This window comes from Corvus moneduloides, chromosome 4 (genome assembly GCF_009650955.1).
Source record: "Corvus moneduloides isolate bCorMon1 chromosome 4, bCorMon1.pri, whole genome shotgun sequence".
Taxonomy (NCBI): domain Eukaryota; kingdom Metazoa; phylum Chordata; class Aves; order Passeriformes; family Corvidae; genus Corvus; species Corvus moneduloides.
In genome coordinates this window covers 24,957,759-24,978,635 of record NC_045479.1, presented here as the reverse complement: position 1 = coordinate 24,978,635, position 20,877 = coordinate 24,957,759, and the positions used below count along the sequence as shown (strand labels likewise).

The window sequence follows — 20,877 nt, the reverse complement described above, 5'->3', positions numbered from 1 at the left end:
CAGTGAGCATCTTTCACAGAGGAGTCCATCAGCTTCCAGAAGGTGAGACGTGTGAAAGATTTCCTGTTCCCATGCAAAGGAACCAAGCCAAGGACTAACAACAGTGGTCTGACTCTACAATACGAAGGGTGAGCGCGTCTGCGCTTGCACAGAAGTATCCCACATCAGTGCAGAATGGGCCTGTGGATTCCTCCATCCCTCCTGGGTATTTCAATTAAAAGCCGGGAAGGAAGTCCAAGAAAATGCCTAAAATGGCTTGAGTCCTTCCTCATGATCTGGAAATGGAAGTCTGCGGTGACTAACTCCAGCCCAGCCACCAAACCCCTCCCTCCCCGACTCTGCATTGCTCTGTTCATTCCCAGCTCCTCTCCTGCGTTTGCAAACAGTCAGCAGTGGAAACAGTGAAGCAGCCTGGCTTCGAATGCCAGCACCACACGAGTGGTATGTGACTGCAGCAGGGACTGTCACCAGCCCATCCTGGCCCCTAACCTAGGAAGAAATGATTAAAATCTGACCGGGGTAAGGCTTGATTATAAGCAGAGGAATGACTTTAAAAGAGGCTGCTGCCACACCTGCAAACAAAGCCCGATTAAATCCTTCCATTGACTTAAACTGGCTTCAGAAAAGGCCTCTAACAGCTTCTCCAGTTTAAACAAAAATTAAAATGCTTGTTTATCATTTTTAAGCCAGTTCAGATGATGTCTGCTGACTTTCTCACATAGCTAACAGCAATATCTGTAAAGAACAAAATTAGCTAACTGAGTGGTCAGGAAAGCTGCATCCCTTACCCACTCAGAGCTGGTAATATGAGCTTTTTTTTTTTTTCCCCGCCCTCTCATTCTGTTTGGTTATGCATTTGACCTGAATTTGAAAGCATCAATCCTGAAAGAAAAGTTGCCTGGGCATGGGGAGCAGTGGGAGCTCATGCTCTCGTGGTAGGTTACTCCATGGGCACCAGCCCAGTTCCTTCTCTGTTCACTCACATCGTGTGACAAGCATGAAATCTCAGCTCTTCTGGTCAAATTTTAACCATCTAGGTGCAAATACCCAGTGATTTTGTGTGATTTCAGCTGTTCATTTCCTTCCATCACCCATCCACCTCACATAAAAGTCCATTGAGACTTGTTTTTTGTGTGGTGCCTATCCCACAGGAGTGTGTGATCTTTCCTGGTATCCAAGAACTATGACAATGCAAAAAATAAAGAACAGAAGGGGATGCTTGTCAGCCCAGTACTGTATTATTCAAAATCTTACAGTTCAAAATCTCGCCTTCTCTTTCAGTTTAATTCAGTAACAACTTTTTCCTGAAGGACTTCTGGAGTCAGAGCTTTCTGGGCTCATGAGTGAAGCCTAAGGGAGGATAAATCATCCAGTGTGGGGCCCAGGATGCCCTGTCCACTCCTCTTTGGTTGTGCACCATGGAGAGAGACATCCTTGAAATGTTTGACTGCTTCTGAGATGAAGCCCTCCATGCCCTTCATTCAGCAATGCAACAAGATTTTTGGGAGACCAAACATGGCTGCAGATGAGTTTATTCACAAGGTGTATGAGGTGTTGGCTGGAGAGATGCAGAGCTGAGCTGCTAGCATATGCCCTGCCCAAATTTACTCCTGCCCTCAGGTTTGTGACCTCGGTGACTATTTAATAGTGTAAACCTACCTTTTATATTCCCTGCAGAGGTGATTAAAAAGGATGAACACATGAAGGAACACCTGAGCAAGGATATCACTAGATTAATTCATTATTTCTACTAAGCTAATTAAAGGCAGATCAATTAAATGATCACACCGAGATCATGATTAAGATCAAATCAATAAATCAGTAGATTCAAATGGTTGATCAACAGGTTGTATATCTATCAAAGTGACTTGTGAGGTTGCCACTGAAGGAATTACTTAGATTTTAATCTTGTCTAGGAAGATTTCAAGGAGGAGGCAGAGTCTTTTCAGGCTAAAACCCCAGCGAGCTTTCCAGCAGATGCAGTGACCCCCTGGGTGAAGAACATAGGCCTTTGAAAGATATAAGGATGTTGAAGGAGATATCTCCCCTGCTTCGAAGGGGGATGTCCAGTCTTTGGATTTTTTGCCAAGCTGTATGACCCAGGTCATATGGTAATCTTGTTTACACTGTGTTTGGGGATGTAATGTGACAGGCATCACCACAGTAACTTTCCTTTAACACATCTTTCTTAAACCTTGATTTTACTTTTAAATGTATTAACATTTACTGTCTGTATATGCCCTGTTTCACAAGTGGCCCTGTTTTTCTCTACTGCCAAAGCAGAAGGGATGGTTAGGTAAGCCTCGCTACTTCAGAATAATCTTGTTTTCAGCTCCAAAGACTGCCACCTTAACTAATTTACTAGTTAATTTTAGTAGTCCTCCAAGGGTATTTTTCACACAAGCACACCTGGTCACCCATTCATACCAACGAAAAAACAAGAAGAGATGGAATTGATTCATTAAAACAAAGGTGAAAACAAGCAATGTAATTTCATCATTCCTTGGAGGGTTTAATTCATGTCCATATTTCTTCATTACGCCAAGCACAGCACTGAAGGCTTCCTCTGGGCACACAGCCTGGAGTCTGATGTGGCCCCAGAGCAGGCTGCAGCCTGCCCAGCCCAGTGAGAGCCTTCGCTCAAGTCTAGCTCATCTTCCTCTGCGTGCGTTACCCAGAGCAAGGCAGAGTGGTGATGTTGGTGTTTTTATTTTGGGTAGTGGATGATACAAAAGAACCATGTTTCCCTCATCACCATCATCATTTGTACAAGTATAACTTCTACTTCAATCAGCCTTGGGCTCACACTGTAGGGCTGTCAGGCTGTCAGGTGGTTTGGAGGGTATCTGTCATCCAGGTTCCTCACAAGCTGTGTCAGGAAGTCCCATCAACAAGTGACCTTTAATTTTGCCTGATCAGTTTTGATCATACCTTCATCTGTAATATAAAATACAGATGTGTAGGAGGAAGCCTTGCCAGTAAGGCATAAGTTTATCTTGCAGCAGAGGTAAAGGGAGTATAACATGCTGCCGGTGGAAATCTCTCAACTTATAGAAATATACCTGGTATCCTGCTCAGCACATTTTCTCCTTGGTACAGTTTCCTTGTGCTAGTTCCTCCTACAGTTAAAATATTGTGAATTTCTTAATGGAAAAGAATTGGGATGCTAACTTGGGGGAAATTTTTCTCTTACTCTCATGGCTTTTGACCTAAACCTACAAAACACTGTTACATTAATCACTATTTGACCATTAAAGTTTTCTCAGTGTTGACTCTACTTTGGGTCTGTTCTCATCTCACAATGTCCGGTCCAAGCAAGGGTCAAAATGTATTTGAATTCCCAGCTCATGGAGGCCTCAGGCTTGCTGGTAACATGGTGGAAGGCTTTTCACATTTCTTTGTCACTGATGTGAATTATAGCATGTCTGAAGCAGTACGTGGGCCTTAAAAATAAAAAATTAAAATGTAAGATAAAAGATGCTCTGGTTCTCCTTTTGCAGACACAGCACTAATCAGGGGGCGAGCTCTGCACAGTGCTCTGGTAGAAAGTAATTTCCTGATTTAGGGTGATATGTAGCTAAGGATTTTGACTGATCTCATCTGTATGTATATTCAGTCTTTGTGAGATGCTATTAGTAAGCATAGCTGAAATTTTAATATCTTATTTTGTTTTAGAAAGTGTCTTTTGTATTATTTTTAGGGAGAGTTATCTGTGTTACTTGCAACATGACGCAGCTTTGGGTCATCTGCAGACTTAAGCAACCTAATCTTTCTTCTTTCAGGCAAATAATTTACATGAAAGCCATGTACAGGCCTGTGCCAGGACAGATCCTGGCTCACCCTCACTTGGTACAGCCTTTCATTTGGAAAAGAAATCACATTTAAAGACCAGAATAGTACAGGGCTTTGCCACTTGCCCTCTACTAATTTTATCAAGTGTGTTTCTCTGCCTGCTTTAGCAGGACATTGCATGAGACTGGGCCACAGCCTGTCTGGACCCAAGTTGTTGCACCTCTGGAGCTTCTGCTGTTAGTGTGCTTTGGGAGGAAAGCTGGTTGGTGTGGTATGGTTTGGTCTTGACTAATCCAAGTTGGCTGCTTCTCATCTCATTGTCATCTCCTGGATATTTACAAATAAATTAATTATTTGTTCTAAAGAGTTACAGCTAGGCTGACTGGTCTGTGAGTCCCTTGGCTTCTCTTGTCTTCCCTTTTCTGTTCATAGGAACTCCTTTGGCCTTTTTAAACTTGGGGTGTCCTGGCATATCCATCATAAATTCCCCAAATTAACCACTACTGTCAGTTAGTGCTGGGTGAAATTGCTCCTGCACAATGAAATCATAAACATTACCTCATCTGTGTGCTCTCTAACCACTGCTTTCTTTCAGGCTTGCATCTCATTCCCTTTCTTGGCTGCCTGTTCAGCAGCAATATATTCACTGTAGACTGATAATAAAAAAAGTATTAAGGACTTTGACTTTATTGAAAGTATTTATCAATAGCTTTTGCTATTTATTGAGTAGCAGAGCAACTCTTTTCCTTACTCATCTTGTTTTTACCATATGAAATGAAGTCCTCTGTGAACTGTGCCCCATGCTGTAGTCAGGAGCCTTCAGTGCTCTTTTTTAAATCAGTGCATGACAGGGAAAATTTTTTTGAGCCAAGCTGGTTGATTTCTGGCCTCTGTTGGTTTTTAATTAGTTTATTTATTTGGAGTTCTTCAGGTCTCAGTCTCAAACAGAAATTTGGGCCGCCAAAGACACCGAGATCACCTCCCATCCCCACTGCTTGTGGTAAGTCCAGACAACTCAATAGCTGTCCTAAGGCCATGTTTCTGAAGGTCTCTTTCCAAGATTCCAAAATCTCCACATCTGCTCAGTGATTCTTTTGGCAAGGGGGTCAGCAGGAAGGACTCTGTCTGCATAGCCTCCCACCTGTCTCCCTGAAGGGACATCCTCCCTGTGAAGGACAACTCCGAGCGTCCCTTTTGGGATGCTCCTGCTTCTCCTGGGGTAGTGGATGTTGGGTGATGCTCCTGAAGGCTGAGGCTCCCCTGCGTCCTTTTGGAAGCCCCGTCGCTATGGCGACTGTGTGCAGCGTTATGATCTGTTTGTTGTCCACCTCTCTCAATCAGAAACGCTTCTGGAGCTTTTATATTTTCAGTGATTTTCATTCAAATCACTAGTGGGTGGTTTTGAATTTAAAAGGGAAGTGACACACCATGAGGAAAAACTTCCAGAAACCTTTGTGGTCTACTGTTGCACTCTTTTACTTTTTTAATGATTAAAAGAGACTTTTTCTCAATTTTATCTTAATTTTGTGTTATTTTCACACTGCTCTGAGCACATCAGAGAGAAAATTTTTCACTTCACCCCGTTTTGGATGCAAAACTCACCAAATTGCTCCCCAGGGTGGCTGTGGCATTGAGAGGAGCAGCAGAGCCGCCCACATGCTCCCCTGCCCCGATTCTCGGGGGACCAGCAGGAGCCAGGCAGGATGGACCAGAACCCTTAGGGCCTAAACGCAATTTTGCCCTGGAGCAGACCTGTGGTTAGCCCAGGGACATCTCCTTCTTAGTGCTCCCAACTCATCTAGGGGATGAATGAAAAGGAGGAGCGTGTACGTGGTAAATGCACCCGCCTTTGCTCACCTGCTTATTCATCACCAAGTAACATTTCAAACCCTGGTGATCACTCCTCCCAGATTACAACCTAAAGCTTTTACCTGCCAGGCCATAGCACTTCTGATTTGATGATTATTTTAATGAAGGATCACAACTTGCATTAGTGTCCTTCTTGGCCCTTCCCTCTCCAAGGCTTCTGCCTCTGTTTGTCAGAAAGAGGTTTTATTCCTTGACTTCTGCATATTCTTCCACCTGCTCTGACCCCTCTGCCACAGCAGTCCTAGGAGGTGAAGATCTGTTTAGCTTTGACAAGTGTTAGTACTTCTGCATTTGATATTAATATTTTAGGGAGTTGTTTTCTTTCAAAGGAATTTAAATACCTCTCTTTACCTTTGTTGCATTTCAAAATTTCGCATCTTGTGCTGACACGGAAAGAGCTCTTTGGTTGGGAACTCATGGTTTGCTTTGAAGGTTTGAGATTATCAGTGAGGAAATCTTCTTTCTCAACATGTAGTTTAAAAAGAGCTACCAGGTGACTAAAGAAAAAAATGTATAGATATGAAATCAAGAGATTATTGGAGAGAAAAACTGAATGCTTTCAAATACAGAAAATAAGGACTATGGTTTTAGTTGTGTTTTCATGTAGTTTGGTTACTAGTGTTCATTCATTCTGGATAGTCAAAATAAATTATTTTCTTTTTAGATATCCTAATATTTTTACTTACAGAGCATGACAGGATGCTCTTGGATTTGCTACTCTAAAACATAGCAGCATTCCTACATAAACATGCTTAAATGGCACAGGGTACCTCAAGAGCAGGTTTTGATAAACCTTTCACTTTTATGTACAGAACCAAAACATTGGGAATCTGTTTGGTTGAGTCCCTTTGGAAAGTAACTTTCTTTTTCATTTAGCCCTTGGTGTGGCAACAGGAAGAGGCCTAGGGCAAGGAATGGAGGAATGGTTTGCACCCAGCACTCCAGGAGCTGGGGAGCTCACTGGAATGCTCCTGTCCTCCCTGGGTGTGGGGAAAAGCCATGACGAGAGCAGAGGGTTGCAGCAGCTCATGCTCCCAAGTAGCTCTTTCTGAAGGATGCACTGGGGACAAAAAAGGGGTCTGTGGTGTTCACCATTTTTGGTCACAGCCAACACTTTGCAGGCAGCTTCCCTCCACGCTGCTGAGTTGCTGGCATCGCAGCCTGCTCCAAGCCCACCTTATGCTTCAAGTGCAAATTGTGATCCTCTAGGGTAATACTTGATGGAGAGCTGGTGGCTGCCAAGGGAAGACTTTTCCCTATTTACACCAACAGATACCCACAGACCAGTATGGTCCTCCTCATACTGGATATGTGGATAACCCCCACCTGCAAATGGGAACATGGAAAAATGTCAGTCTTCTTGCCTTGCCACACATTTGAAACCAAGGCTAAGCACTGCCCTTCAGAGAGAAAACTTAAATGCTGAGATGGTGCAGAAACACTCAGACAGAGAGAAAACATTTTCCTAAGTGTTACAAATGTGGAAAAACTGTCTGAATGCCCAGGATAACTGTGAATGGTCTGAGGCGCTTTGGCTGATCACCTCCTGTACATCAGTGCTTGCACCCCAATGTGCATCAGCAAGTCAAAGGGGAATGGTGGGTGCTTTGAAAACTTGCAAGCACAGTCCAGTGTTTGGCCCAAGGTTTGCAGGGAGCAATGTGTGGAATTTGCCCTGGCTGAACAAGGTGGTGATGAAAAGTTGCCTCCCTGTTCTGGTAGCAGTGTGTTGACTTTCAGGAGGCTGCTCCTACAAGTGACCAGCACGCTCCATTTGGCCCAGGCATTATTAATAAGCCAGTCCAAGAGTTCAGGCTGGCTGTATGTGTTAGTGACAAAGTTATTAGCATCAGAGGAAATCCCAGCTTTTGTTAGGAAGAATGTAAACAACTGCTGTTCACAAAAGAGATGCTTCATTCAGCATCCAGGAAAGAAAAGAAAAAACTGGGGAAAAAACCCTTCCTAAGCTGTTGCTGCATGGCTGGCCTCCTCAGTGTTGTCCTGCTCCCGAGCAAAGGGCCTAAAGGCTGTTTAGGGACAAACAACAAGGAAAAAGCCTAAGTTTTCATACAGAAATCCACATGGAAAATGTCTGCATACAAGCTTAGGTGTCACCTCACCCCAAAGCCAGCCCCTGCTCCCTTTTACTTGAACTTGGAGCATCATTTCCATATGTTTATGTATACTTATAGCAAAAGTTTTAAGTGGATGGAGCATTTTTTGAGCTCCCAAAGATTTGGGCTACCTGAAGTGCTATAAGTATGAAAAGTGTTGAACTCTTTGCAGTCCAGAGTCCCATACTGGAATTATCTCCCTGCTTAGGATCTCATGGCAGAGCTCGGTACATCAGCTCAGTATCCATCTTATATTTTGCTATAAAGAAAAGGAGGCTGAAAAAACCCTATTTTACTGTATTTTCATCTTAGGGAGTTGAAAAAATAGCAATTTAATTCAGGACAAAACAATCAATTATCACATCACTGAGAGCTTTTCTTTCTTCTGAATAACCTGTCTCCATCTATAAAACCAACCAACTTTGCTGAAGGACCCAGTTTCAAACTGCTTCAGCTCAATCGCAAACCACCCTTTAATTGGACTGAGTCACAAGCTTACCCTGCAGCAGCCCCTCAAACAGCTGTTTTCTGGAGCTACAAGTAGGTCCCAGAGTGGTGTGAGCAGGATATCCAGGAGTAGATGGTTGATGGCTCTGAGTGGGACAGGCTCTGCAGCTGATACTAATCCCAGTTATCATGGCACAACGGGACAAAGAAGAGCCCTGGGGGTCCAGAAGGTGCTGTGCAGAGCAGAGGAGGACACATCTCCCATCCACACTGTTTGGCAGCACCTCTGCCAAGCAGGAAGTCATTTTCCGAACACTGCCAGTGGAGACCCGACAATGAGCATGTTCAGCCCCTTACTACCCCAAGAGGTGTGTTGTTTTGGGGTCCTTTATGCAATCAGGACAAAGCAGAGATGAGCTGGGATTCCAAGTTCCTCAGAAACACCCCATGGACATTTAAACCCCAGGACCGGACAGCAGCCAGCAATGTGGGCAGCATATGAAGAGATTGCAGAGCTCACAGGGATTTTCAGCTCCCTCTCAAGCTCACCCCTACCCTGTGATCATGGTTTCTGTGCTTCTCGGAGTGAGGCTGACCCTACAGCCCCTTTTACTTCAGCTGGGAGTTTACTGCTGTTAGGGTTGTTGAATCCCTCTGCCGCTCCAGAGAACAAAGTATCCAAGAACAGCAGATCCTGCTCTCAGGAAATTGCACAGATTCAGGGCAACCCAGAGCTGGTTGAGAGATCTAAAAATTCCAAGCTAGAGGTTCCCTCTCCTGTTTTGCTGGTGCTGTCTAGTAAGTCCATGGCGATGTCCCACCATGCCAGACAGGCTCCAGCCTTCGTGCTGGAAATGAAGGGAGAGCAGAGTGCTTCTGACTATCTGTGTTGCTGCTGCTGCTACTGCTGCTGCTGGTGGATAAAACGTTGTGAGGAGATGGGAAAGGCCATGGGGAAGGTGGTGGGAGGGCTCTGGTGGTGGCACCTGCCTGAGGTTGCAGCAGCTCCAGGGTGATTCATCCTGAACCGGGAGTAATCGGCTGCTGAAATGCCGAGCTCTGAAACTGTTTCATCATGTTTAGCATTTCCCGCTATATAACACGCAACTTTGCAAAGGGCTTTCTGCTTGGTGTGTGGCTGCAGCAAAGCCCTTAGTCACCTCCTGGTCCCAGCAGCCAAGCGTCAGTCCTGGGGAAGGGAGCAGGCAAAACAGATCTCGCAAGAACAGGCAAATTACTTTCGCTTTCTCAAGGGAAAAGCCTCAAACAAGCAAACAAAAAAAGAAGATAGTAAGAGGAAGTGAATACTTTAAACCAGCAGTATCTGAAGTGAGCTCCTTTATTACAGAAAAGCCAGAACAATCTATTGGCATGGTATGGCAGTTGAAAGTGCCTGAGTGATGGCTAGGAAATCTTTCTGTGCAAGAAGGTGCACACACTGTTGGCAAAGCAAATGATCAGAATTTTGCTAACTGCTTGATGCAGTTTTATCTGACAAGGCTCCTCACTCAGAGCTGAGAAAATAAGTGTCCCCTCAGCAAGGCTCCGTGGGCCAGGGGACTGACACATCCAGGCTCCAACATGCTCTGAGAAGAAGATAATCCTATAGAAAAGGTCTACTGAGAGCATTCAGCATCATGAGTTTTAAGATGTTTGGTTGCATAAAATACTGGTGGATCCATTTTCCAAAACAGGCATTTTGATCACGGGCATCTGGAGAGCTTTATCAGAGCGTTTTGCTCCCTGCACTGCCACCTCAGTCACTGAACTGGAAAAATTCACCCCCAGAAACAAACAGGTAGAGATTGCAGTGATTGTAGCACTCCTGATGGGAGGCATGAAGCAGGTGTTCTCAAAGATTTTCAGGTCCTTCTATCCTGTAACCAGCCCCACAAAGGAGGCTGCAGCAGGAGCACCCCAAGCACAATATGGCACAACTGCGGGGCTCACTGCTCTGTGCCGGCAGCCAGATGCATTCTGCAATCTTCTGTAGCTTCCAAATCGCCTCTAAAGGTGATCCAAAATCCCCCCTGCTGGCAATTCAGGGGTGAGGAGTCTCCCATCCTCAGTATGATGTCAAATGTCCCCTATCTTTGGTAGGATGTACTCGAGCTGTGGGACTCCTCCACCTCTGGCAGTAAGAGAGACCCCTGCCAAATCTTTCACCCCCGCAGCCAGATTTATAGGCCAGTGAAAGGCCACCCCAGCCATAAATCAGGGAGAAACCCTTGTAGAAATAACCCTTCTCATTAAGTCCTGGTTGAGATGCACGATGCAGTGCATCTGGTGTTTGAGCTACAGCTCCAGCATCTCCACAGACTTCAGCCAACATCTTCTAGGTGATGTTTTCAAATTTCCTCTCAGTATGATGAAAGACTGAAAGTTTAATTTATTAAAGAAATCATCTTAGCTCTGGAAGCTGAGATTTCATCACCTTGCCCAGGAGCTGGGACTTTGGCACAGATGGATAGTGTCTATCTGTTAATCCAGACCCAGAGAGAAGAAAGGAAGAAAAAGCTTGTTGTTTCATAGCAAACGAAAGAGAGAAATCATTTTGGAGGCCTGCTCATACCTGAGACTCAAAAAGCACTGATGCATTGAGGCCTTAAAGTGTATTTTTGCAGAGGTCAAGTGCATGTCCCCAGCATGGAATGAGCAGAATAAAAATTGGCATTGAATTCTGTGTGACTGAAACCTTGATTCAGAGTCACTGCAAGTGAAAACCCCAGAGAACATGAAATGCTGTTAGAGTTGTACTACAAGGCTTTGGATTTTTTTTCTCTACCCCTCTGGTGCCTGATGTTCCTGCAATTAATTTAGTCTATGTTTCTAACAGTGAGTGTGCAGAAGGAGGAGGAGCAAATTGATTTTTGGTTTTCCTTGTATCAAAATAGTATGGCTTGCTAAAGGAAGAGCTTACATTTCAGCCCCAACATGTATCTCACTTGCATTGTGGATAATCCTTGAAAGATACCCCAAAGAGTACATTTTGGGGAGGAAAAAAGATGTGCACACAGAGGCATGCAGGAGGACCTGTGCACTGCTGCTCACAGAAGACCAGGTGAGGACCGGGGCCATGTGCAGGGATGTTGGATGCTGGAACCAGCAGCACTGCCCGGAGGCCACCCAGCGGGATGGGAAATGGCTTGAACAGCCAAGGATGAGGACACGAAGTCACTGACAAATTACTTGTGATCTTGCTGTGACTCACTACAGAAACTTCCCTACCTCAGCTCCTCTTCTTGAGACATCTTTACTGGTGACTGATTCGTGGCAGTCTGGTTTTTTTTAAACCCAACTTAGAAAGCCACCCAAACACACAAGCACTGAGTAATTACCATACATGTCTAGCACCTAAATAAATAAAAGTGCTTGCCCTGCGCTTTTCTGATCCAAAGCGCTGTAGACTCTGAGTAATCACTTCTAAACCTGTGTTACAGATGTTTGTGTTGCTTTCCCGGGCCTGCCAACAAGAAAGCTGAGGTGGAGGATGAGCCCGATGTCCTGGAAAAGCTGCAGAGTAAGACTGAGAGAGAGCGGGTGTGGCAGAGCTTTTCAGCTCCTCTTGCTGTACACAGCCTTTTCACAAAGGCAGAGCTGGGGCTCGTCTGTATTTCTCTTCCTGCTGCCCTTCTGAACACCATTCTGCACGCAAATGTGCCCATGGACTAAATACCTTGAAGCTCATATTTTCCAGGAGATGTACATTACCTTGTCTTCTTCAAGCCTCTGTATGGCTTATGCTGCAGCTGATCCCAAAGCACAAGTGAGGGGAAAAACAATGGTGGAAATTCAAGGAAAGAAGGAAGCCAGAGCAGCTCTGTCAGCTTTTATGTCTCCTCCTAAAGTCAGCATGAACATACACGGACTGGAGGAAGCACATGTAGCCATGTCTCTCGCTCACAGCAGTTTGGGATGGGGGTAAGAGGACCTATCACCCCAAACCCAAACCATTTTCCTGGATGAGCTGTTGGAGATCTTTGGTGCTGTTTCCTATAGCCACCTCCTGGCTCAGTAGAGCTGGTGGCACAGGGTCTCCTCCAGCAGTGCCTGCAAACGTATGGGAAGCAGGTGGAGGCATGGCTGGGGAAATGGGGAGGTGCACAGCAGGGTGGATGGACCAAGTGTCCAGAACAGAGAGAGAAAATTGAAATCCCACTGAGGGAACCATTCCTTCTCTTGGAAGGCACTTTGAAGGGCTGTTTTAAAAGATTTCTCCAGTGGACTGAGGAAGAAGAAGACATGCTCGAGGTACAAGCATATATTGCTTTCAGGTATGTTCATGGGGCATTTAGGGACAGCTTGATCTACTTAAGATGCAAAAGATAGTCCAAGGTAAACTGAAAATTTAGAACAAAAATGAAGGACATTGTGCTGTTACAACCAGATAAACAGTCTGTTCCTCTTTCAAAGTTAAGCAGATTTTACTATAGTTATTTCTAGGCTATATCCTCCTGTGTTGTACTTCAGATGAAGTGCTGTCTCCAGAGAATGAAACCTCTCCATATCCACATGGCTCAGGGAAGCTGCTCAGGTCCAGCTGGGGAATGAAACCTGTCCCTGGAAAGAAGTTATCCATAGTCAGTGAAAATACTTGTCAAAATCATACAGAGAGCCTTTTAATTAAAAAAAAAAGTAAAACAAAGCAAACCAGAATCCAACCTGATTATGTTAGTCTTATGATGAGGAATTCAGCCTACTCTTACTCTACCTGCAGCTCTCCTTTTTCAATGGCTGGGAATGGAAATACATATTCAATGCTTGCCCTGGTTCCAGAACTGTATTCAGTCCAAAATGTAAAATCACTTTGGTTAAATGCTCTGTCCTTCTTCAGTCTCCAGCCTTTAAACTTTCACTCATCAGTGTAGTGCCAGTGTTCAGACCCTGGCTTTCATCTGGAGGCAGGGGTGTCAGTGTTTCATCCTCAGGGTGTCAGATGTTTGCAGTCAGATGTTGGATAAAACTCTGCTTTTCAGGGAGACTCTCACAAGCTGTTGGAGTTTTCTGAGCCTATTTTGTCCAAGTAAAAATATTTTAGATCCATAATAAGGAGTTTATTCCAGGTCTTTTTCTATTTTGTATGCAATATTTTAGTTATGGCTCTACTCTTGCCAGCACCACGGGCTGCTATTTTGTTGTTCCTGTGAATGAAGTAAATAGCTCTGCATTCCAGCTCATGATAATAACACAGCTATATTCCTAGTTGGCCTTGGCCAAGACAAGCTATTAAAATGAGTTTTGTTTTGTCATGTTTCATGTTCTGAATCAACTTCAGGAGGTGTGGATCTGATGGAAAGGCACTGAACAGGCAGGAAAAACACCAAGACGAACCTCTCACAGCCAGGATCTACTGGGACAAAAGCAATAATGTTCCTTGTCTCCTAATGCTGTGCAAAGGTGTGTGTGAAAAAAGGTTCACTTTTTAATGTGATCGAAATACAGCCCCCTTTTTCTTTGCCACTTGTAACTCACGGTGAAATGCCTGTGCTGACCGTCCTCTGGCTTCTGCTGCAGGGAAGTGGGCAGTGGAAAATGCAGCACAGGGCTTTGTCAAGTGCTTCCCCATTACTGGAGTAGTTTTGCTCAGTGGCTGTTCTGATAGAGTGAAAAAAGGGTTATTTCATATGACTTGAACTGTGCAGCCTGATACAATCATTAGGAAGCTTTGACTGCGTTATAAATAACTTGTGATGCTAGCACAGCTTTGTGCAGGCACCTCTCTGAAGCTCCTACCTTGGCAGCCGCTGTCAACAGGCTCCCCTAATGTGGAGGCAGTCCGTGATGGCAGTCACTGGTGGGGATGGTGGGCTGAAGAGACCATCCTCGTGCTCACTGCGTGACGCTGCCGCCTTCTGCTTTGCTGTGCATGAGGAAGGCTCGAGCCCTTTCCTCTCCCCACGCTCATCACGCCATGTGCTCCTTGGCACAGGCTCATGGCTTTATTTGTGTAGGGTTGCAATCCATGCCTGGATCCCATAGGACCTTGGTACAGATCCAACATCACTCATTGCATGGGAAAACCTTTCTTTGAAAGGGACCAGAAAATTTCAGGACAGTCAGGAGAGGAGCCTTCTCCTCAGCAAAATAACCCTCTGAGCAGCTGACAATTAGCTGCTGGAACAGCTCATGATTTCAGGTAGTGTTTGAAAGCCAGAGATTTATAATCCAGAGTCACATAAGCTCTATGGCAAATCAAATCTGTGATGAAAAAAACCCTGTAATAAAACGATTCAACACAGGAAGTCTGATAAATTGTTAATTTTACTTAGGATAATTACGGTATTTACATCTAGGTAGCACTGACAGTTCAAGGCTTTGATATACTCTAATGTGATTTATGGGCAGCAGAGAAGAGCTGGGTTGAGCTCATCATCCTCACCTCAGGCACATCTGCTTTGTGTGCAAAGCTCTCATGAGCACGTGCTGCCACAATAGATAGGACTGGCCACAGGTGCCTCCTGTCAGAAGCACCATCTGCATGGGCTGCTGCTCAGAGATGACCAGGGATTATTAAACACTAACGAATATACTACCATTATAGACAGCTCAAAGAGCTTGACAATGCACTCAAGGGAAAGAGCCCAAACTGGTATTCTGATCTCAGAAGAGAAGCGGGAAAGGAGAAAGTAAATGAGCCTGCCTCATCTTCCAGGAGCTGCTTTTAGTGCTTCAGTAGATGGTTGATCAACAGTGGCCTCAAATCCAGGGCCACTGTCATCACCTGTAGCTCCATTCTGCCAATGCAACCTACAGCATAGGTGAGGAAACAGCCACAAGTAATGCCCGGGGTTCTAACAGTGATTTGTGGCATAAATGCTGCAGCTGCTTGTGATTTTGAGGGTTTGTTGTGTCCCTCTCCTATGGATGCCATCCTGCCCCTTGAAGGTCTCCAGGTATAAGCAGGATGAGCCATGTCAGTGAGGTGGTGGAGGCAGTCACAACCCAGGACAGAAATATTGCGTGAGCACAATGGTTGCAGAAACAGTAAAAACAATTTTTGAGAGAGATGTGATATGTAATATGGGAGCAGAAGGAACATCTCTGTGTGCCGGTCTCAGATTTTAAAGATGGGTAGTGCCTGGACCAAAAAGAGACTGTGGTTTGGGTTTATCATCAGCTGACTACTGTCTGAAACGAAGCTAAATCTCATGGGTGACATCAGGGGACACGGGAACAAGGTATGGGAAATAGGTAAAAATCCCCTGAACCAAATCTAGCATGGACCTTTCTGCTTTCTGAATTTTACCCTCCTGGATGGTGTGTCCAATAGACTCATTGGGATTCATGTTTACCTGAAACATCTCAAGAAGATTCCACATGGATAAAATGAAATCTGTCCTAAAATGGCTCAAAAAGGAAGGGGTATCTCATTTTGCCTCCTACCTGGGAGCAACACTTCTTTGCCATCTTACCGCCCCACTGGAAAGGCACCAAGGGACACCAAAATATCCACTGTGAGGACAAGTTTGTGTTGCTTCTCAGACTCCTTTAGGGAGTCTTGGAAGGTTTCTGTAGAAACCAGAGGCTCAGGACAATCCTCACAGAGCTATTGTCTTTCTTTGTAGACTTTCATCTCTGAACATTACATAGATCCGTGATTTAGGAGTATTTAAATGTTTGGTCTCCACTTAGCTAAGCAGGGACATGGATGGCCACTCATTTTGCGTAGAGCAGCAGGATGTGAGAGCCTTGGCACCTGGAGCCATCTCTCATTCCCAAAACTGAACGTGAGTAAAAGGGTTTTGTGACAAGCATAATGACTTGCACACTGAAACCATGTAAAAACTGAACTCATGTTTTACAGAAAAGGCTGCAGCTCTGGGATGAATTTTGGCAAACACACGCCCTTCAAAAATCCACAAAACTGACATTTGGTGAAGGGTGGGAGGGGGAAGAGTGCACAAAACATCCAAGCCCATGTTTTTCATTAAAAAATCATAATGTTTCATGTCTAAAATATCAAAATTAATCATTTCAATGCATCCAATACAACTGCCATGAAGAGACTGCTCCAACAGCACACCACTTCTCTCTGTGAGTGGACAGGAGATGAATGCCCTTTTTGATCTGCATTGAAAATGGTGTCTTCTAGGACATGGGAAAGGAAGCGGGATGAAAAGGATATTAAGTAGGCTGCATCTCGAGAGAAGAAAACCCCCTTTAATCCCCTTCCCAACTCCTAAGCATCCATTTGAGATCCAGCACAGGAAGATGAAGAGGACAGGAGGGTAAGAACAGCACAACCAGAAAAAAAGGATGTGTTCTCAAGGGCACCATCAGAACAATGGCACTTCACATTCCGATCTTGAGTTTTGATACCTACTATGCTGGTACCTCTGGTTCCTTTCCAGAGGAAACTGCTCTGCTGTGTTCCTGGTTTAGGTGTTGGAGCAGTGAGGTCAGGACTCACCTTTCATGCAAGGACCAAGAAATCAGGTGACTGAGCCATATTCACAGTCATATGTAAAGAAAAGGCAGCAAACAGGCAAACTCCAGGCTGCTGCAGTGGAGTGGGTAAATTCATCAAGGAAGCAGGCAGTGGTGCATCCCCGCACTCAGATCTGGCCTCTCCAAAATCAGTTGGTGCTAATTTCCAACAGATTTTCAAATCAAAACACAAATGCCTTTTTTTTCTTCTACAGCCAGGACCATTACTGGGTATGGCAGGATGCAAAGACCTGGCGAGCTACCCCTTCTGTGTCCAATGGAGAGAGGCTGGAGAGCTGCTAAAAAAGGGAAAGAACAGGCCAATGTGCTGTTGTTGTGAAGCAGTCGAGTAGCAGAGAGACAAAACAGAACTTCCAGCACCTTGTAGCTTGACTTCTGGGACTGAATGCAACATCAGCCCAGGTGAGCCCAAAATCATCCCACTAAACCCCTCCCTCAGGCTGCGGAGGAAGGGCACCACTGGTACCTTGGATCTCCATGGGAACCATATCAGAGAGAGGGGAGATGAAAGAGGAGAGCAGAGAATGGACCAGAGAGAGCAGTGGGGAATGGGGAGAGGGTGGTAGTGGGGTGAGGGGCATGTGGAAACCGTCCATGCGCCAAGGTGCCCTGCAGGGAGCAATAACAGGCTTACTGCAAAGCCTGATGCACTGGGGAGGAAAACTAAGCAATGTGTGGAGCCTGTGGTGGGAGAATGGTGTTTCCTCACAGCAGATTAAACTGGCAGCGATACTGGCAGAGGGAGCTTGTGAAGAAAAGCAAAAGCAGGCAAGAAGAGTTCGCTCTTCCCATAGGTCTTGTGGGACAACATAGTGAGCAAAGCAGGGAGACTAAGGATGCTTCTCTACACCCATCCTCCTCTTCCCCTCCAGCCCCCAGAGGAACCTACATTAGGAAAATACCCTCAGCAGTGTCACCTCCTCCTCTTTTTCTTCAGCCATGGCCTGGGGGTCTCCAGGCAGTGATGGCTGTCACCTAGGCTGGGATGAGCAACCTGGGGTGCCAGTGCCCACTTAGCCCACCCAAAGCCTCCTCTTACACGGCTGAGGGGTTCATCCCTTTGTTGGATGGCAAAGCAGCTGCCACAGGGCAGAAGCATGGGAGTTCATGATGGTCCAGGAAAGGGCTGGAAGCATGCTGGCCAAGCAACACTTCACAGGCATCAGCTCTGCACCTTGCAAGTGACTCTCTGCTGTCCCATGACAGCACTACATTCCTGCTGCCCAAGTACCATGTGGGATCATTCCCACACTGACAAAGGGAAGAGCTTGTGTTCTTCACCAAGGGTAGGCCCCATTCTTCAGAACATCTCCTTGCCTGCCTGACAATGGGAGCAAGCACAGAGACTTAGTCTTGGTCTCTGCCTCTGCCCATCTCTGAGTTATCTTCCCCCACATTCTTGGCTGCTCCTTTTTAGTTCAAGGAATGAAACTCATGGCAGAGTCAGTCAGGGAAGTGGTGTTACTGCCAGTCTCTGCTCTGATGCCTTTGGAGGAGGCACTTTTCCAGATACAGTGCAGATCTTCCCAAGTGGGTGCTCCCTTCCTGGAAGCTCAGCTCTCTGCCTGCACAGGCTTTGCTGCAGCTCACACACCACCAGTGCTGCTTTGGCTCATCTTCACATCAGCTCTGCTGATGTGGTCCCAGACCACTTGGGGATGCCATTAGCTTCCTTATTAGGAGATAGTGGGAGAGGGATGACAGCTGCAGGCCCCCTTCTTGCCTGCACACAGACAACTCCACACTCAAAAGTGTATTTTTCTCATGTGTGGCTGGGGTTTCACCATCCCACCTGACCACACAGAATTGGGAGCAGCTCCTGGGGCTCCCCTGCAAGGGGTATTTGCTCAGGGCTACCCAAAGCAATTGCAAAGCTTCCTCATCCCAGCCCAAACAGCTGCTTCTCCACAGATACTCCCTCCCCATCTGACTGAGGCAGGAGGACACGATCATGAAGTTCACTCCATAGTGTATCGCTACAAGCCTGGCAAACTGGTTGAGGCTTCAGCCATTTTTCTCAGACATCAGCCATTTTTCAACCAGCAGATTCCTGCCAGCCTGGCATTTTTCTAATGTATGGTCTGTAGTGATTTTGACAGGAAAATTCACATCTGTCCCCTCCTACTTTCATGCAGCCCAATGTGCCGTGTCATCTTGGTGTCACATTGTCCTGATTCTGGCACTTTAATGCAAGACCACTGAGGGATTTGGTGCATGAGGCACAGCTGATGCCATGCAGCACCTGGAGCTCATTGTCTCCTTTGCAAAAGGCAGAGAAGGAAGTTACTGTCTGGTCATTTTGGCTGCTCTCTGCCATGGCCTGCTCAGTGATGCAGCCTGCTTCGGCTGACAGACTTGTAGAAAGGCTCAGAAATGTCAAAATTACCTTCTGTTCCACAGCAGGTCTACCAGTGATTTGTTTTTCTCTAAGGCGGGCAGCTGCAGGATACACTGCTCTCTGCAGTTTTAACTGTCATTCTCTCCTGATTTTATTTTCAAATCCACAGTTCAAATGCATTCTCCATTTATAAGATGGGCGAGTGGCACTGACATGGTCTTTTCTCCCCTGTGCACCTATCTTCCCCACAGGATACTTAGAAATGTGCTCTATTCCTCCTTCCTCCCCAAGAAGCTCTCTGTATTCTGCAAAAAGGGGAAGCTGTAGTCAAAAATGATTGTTGCTTCAGGAAAAAAGGCAGCAGAAATAAATGGGCTTTCTCCCACATCTAGCAGAGGTGGAGAGCTGAACAGTAAAAGTTAGGACACAGAGACACCAGCCTGAGCAAGCAAGCATTCCCTGGGGAAATGGGGCACTTTGTGCCCTTGGATAAAAGAGATCTCCTGTACCTTCACTTGGTGCTGCCTGTGCCATACATCTTCTCTCTGAGCTCACTTGCTGACGCTTTCCCTTGTCTTCCCAAACACAACCCTAAATGCACTACAGAAAACAGGGCTGCCGGCAGCCTTGTGCCGCAGCAACAAGCCATCACCTTTGCTGCAGGGCCACTGCAACTGGCAGCAGCTGAAAAAGGATTTTCTTTCCTGGGCCTGTAAGCAATTGGTGCTTTGCACTCTGTATTTTTCCATTTGGGAAAACCAGGTTTGGGACAGACACTACAAAAGCAATCTGAAATCAAATTTAACAGAGTTTTACGCACTGCAGCAGCACAGTTTCAAAGGGTGTTTAGGGGAGAGTGCCTGTAGCCAGCCATTTGGAGGGATACATTATAAAAAAAGGCAATAAAAAATACCAACTCCCCTTGTCTTTCTGCAGGCACAGCCCCAAGCAAATGCACACAAAGCCACAAAGGAGAGGAAAATGTGTCTGTCCCCAGCTAAAAAAAATATGCTCAGGACAATATGCACAGTCAAAAGGGGGATGAATCAGAACAACATAGCTGGACCCAACACAAAGTTCTCAAGGATATAAATTGGTGAGCATCTGGGTACCAGGTCCTGAAAAACCAACCACTGCAAGCAAAATGGACAATCAAAACCAGGGACATCTGACATTTCACTTATCTGGACAGGACGCTAAATAGGAGTTCAAATTTCAGAGAATGGCATTTAACCTGGATACCCTGTTGCCTGAATGAATACTTCGACCACTGTTGAGATCATCTTCCCCCTACTCTTCTATTCCATTCCTGCCTCCATCACCAAAACTACCTGGCAAATTCAGGATGAGCTTTCTACCAAGAAACATGGTAAATAAACTGTCTAGCTATAAATTCTCCTAGTCCTACTTGTTCCTATTCTCTTCTTAAGGGTGGAAAACAGTGAACCAGAACATTTCAGAGCAATGACACCAACTGATAAAATAATCCTGACATTTGCTTGCTGCAGATTAGAGAAAGCCCCAGCAATTACTGAAAATCCTGCAAGTTTTGGTTCTGTCAATGGCCATCTTTATCCCCTATCACTACAGTACACTAATGTTTAACATCAGCTATCATATCTCCCATCCTCAGTAACTAGCAAAAAAAATGACATCCAAAGATGGCATCATGAACAGCCAAGGACAGAAATCTACCATGTCTACCATCACGGACATAAAGAGGCAGCCTTTTGTAGCAGAAAGAATTTCTTGGACTGTTTCAGTTCCCAGCATCTGCTGAGGCTGTTGACATAGAGGGCAAAATTTGATGCAGTGAGCAGGATACCAGGCCATTTGGCAGAGGTGACACCAAACAGAACATTACGTAGT

General features: G+C 45.5%; 1 long non-coding RNA gene across 3 annotated transcripts in view; it reads left to right on the top strand.

Moving 5' to 3' along the window:
• LOC116443636 overlaps positions 1-20,877 on the top strand; it is a 36,205-nt gene that overhangs the window by 7,824 nt on the left and 7,504 nt on the right. The window contains exons 3-7 of one of the 3 annotated variants that reach the window (XR_004240009.1): positions 4,724-4,792; positions 11,663-12,496; positions 13,498-13,619; positions 16,865-17,072; positions 19,945-20,510. This is a non-coding gene — a long non-coding RNA (uncharacterized LOC116443636). Of the gene's footprint in view, positions 1-4,723; positions 4,793-11,662; positions 13,620-16,864; positions 17,073-19,944; positions 20,511-20,877 lie in introns of those variants that run through there. The other 2 variants (XR_004240010.1, XR_004240008.1) reach the window with 2 other exon arrangements.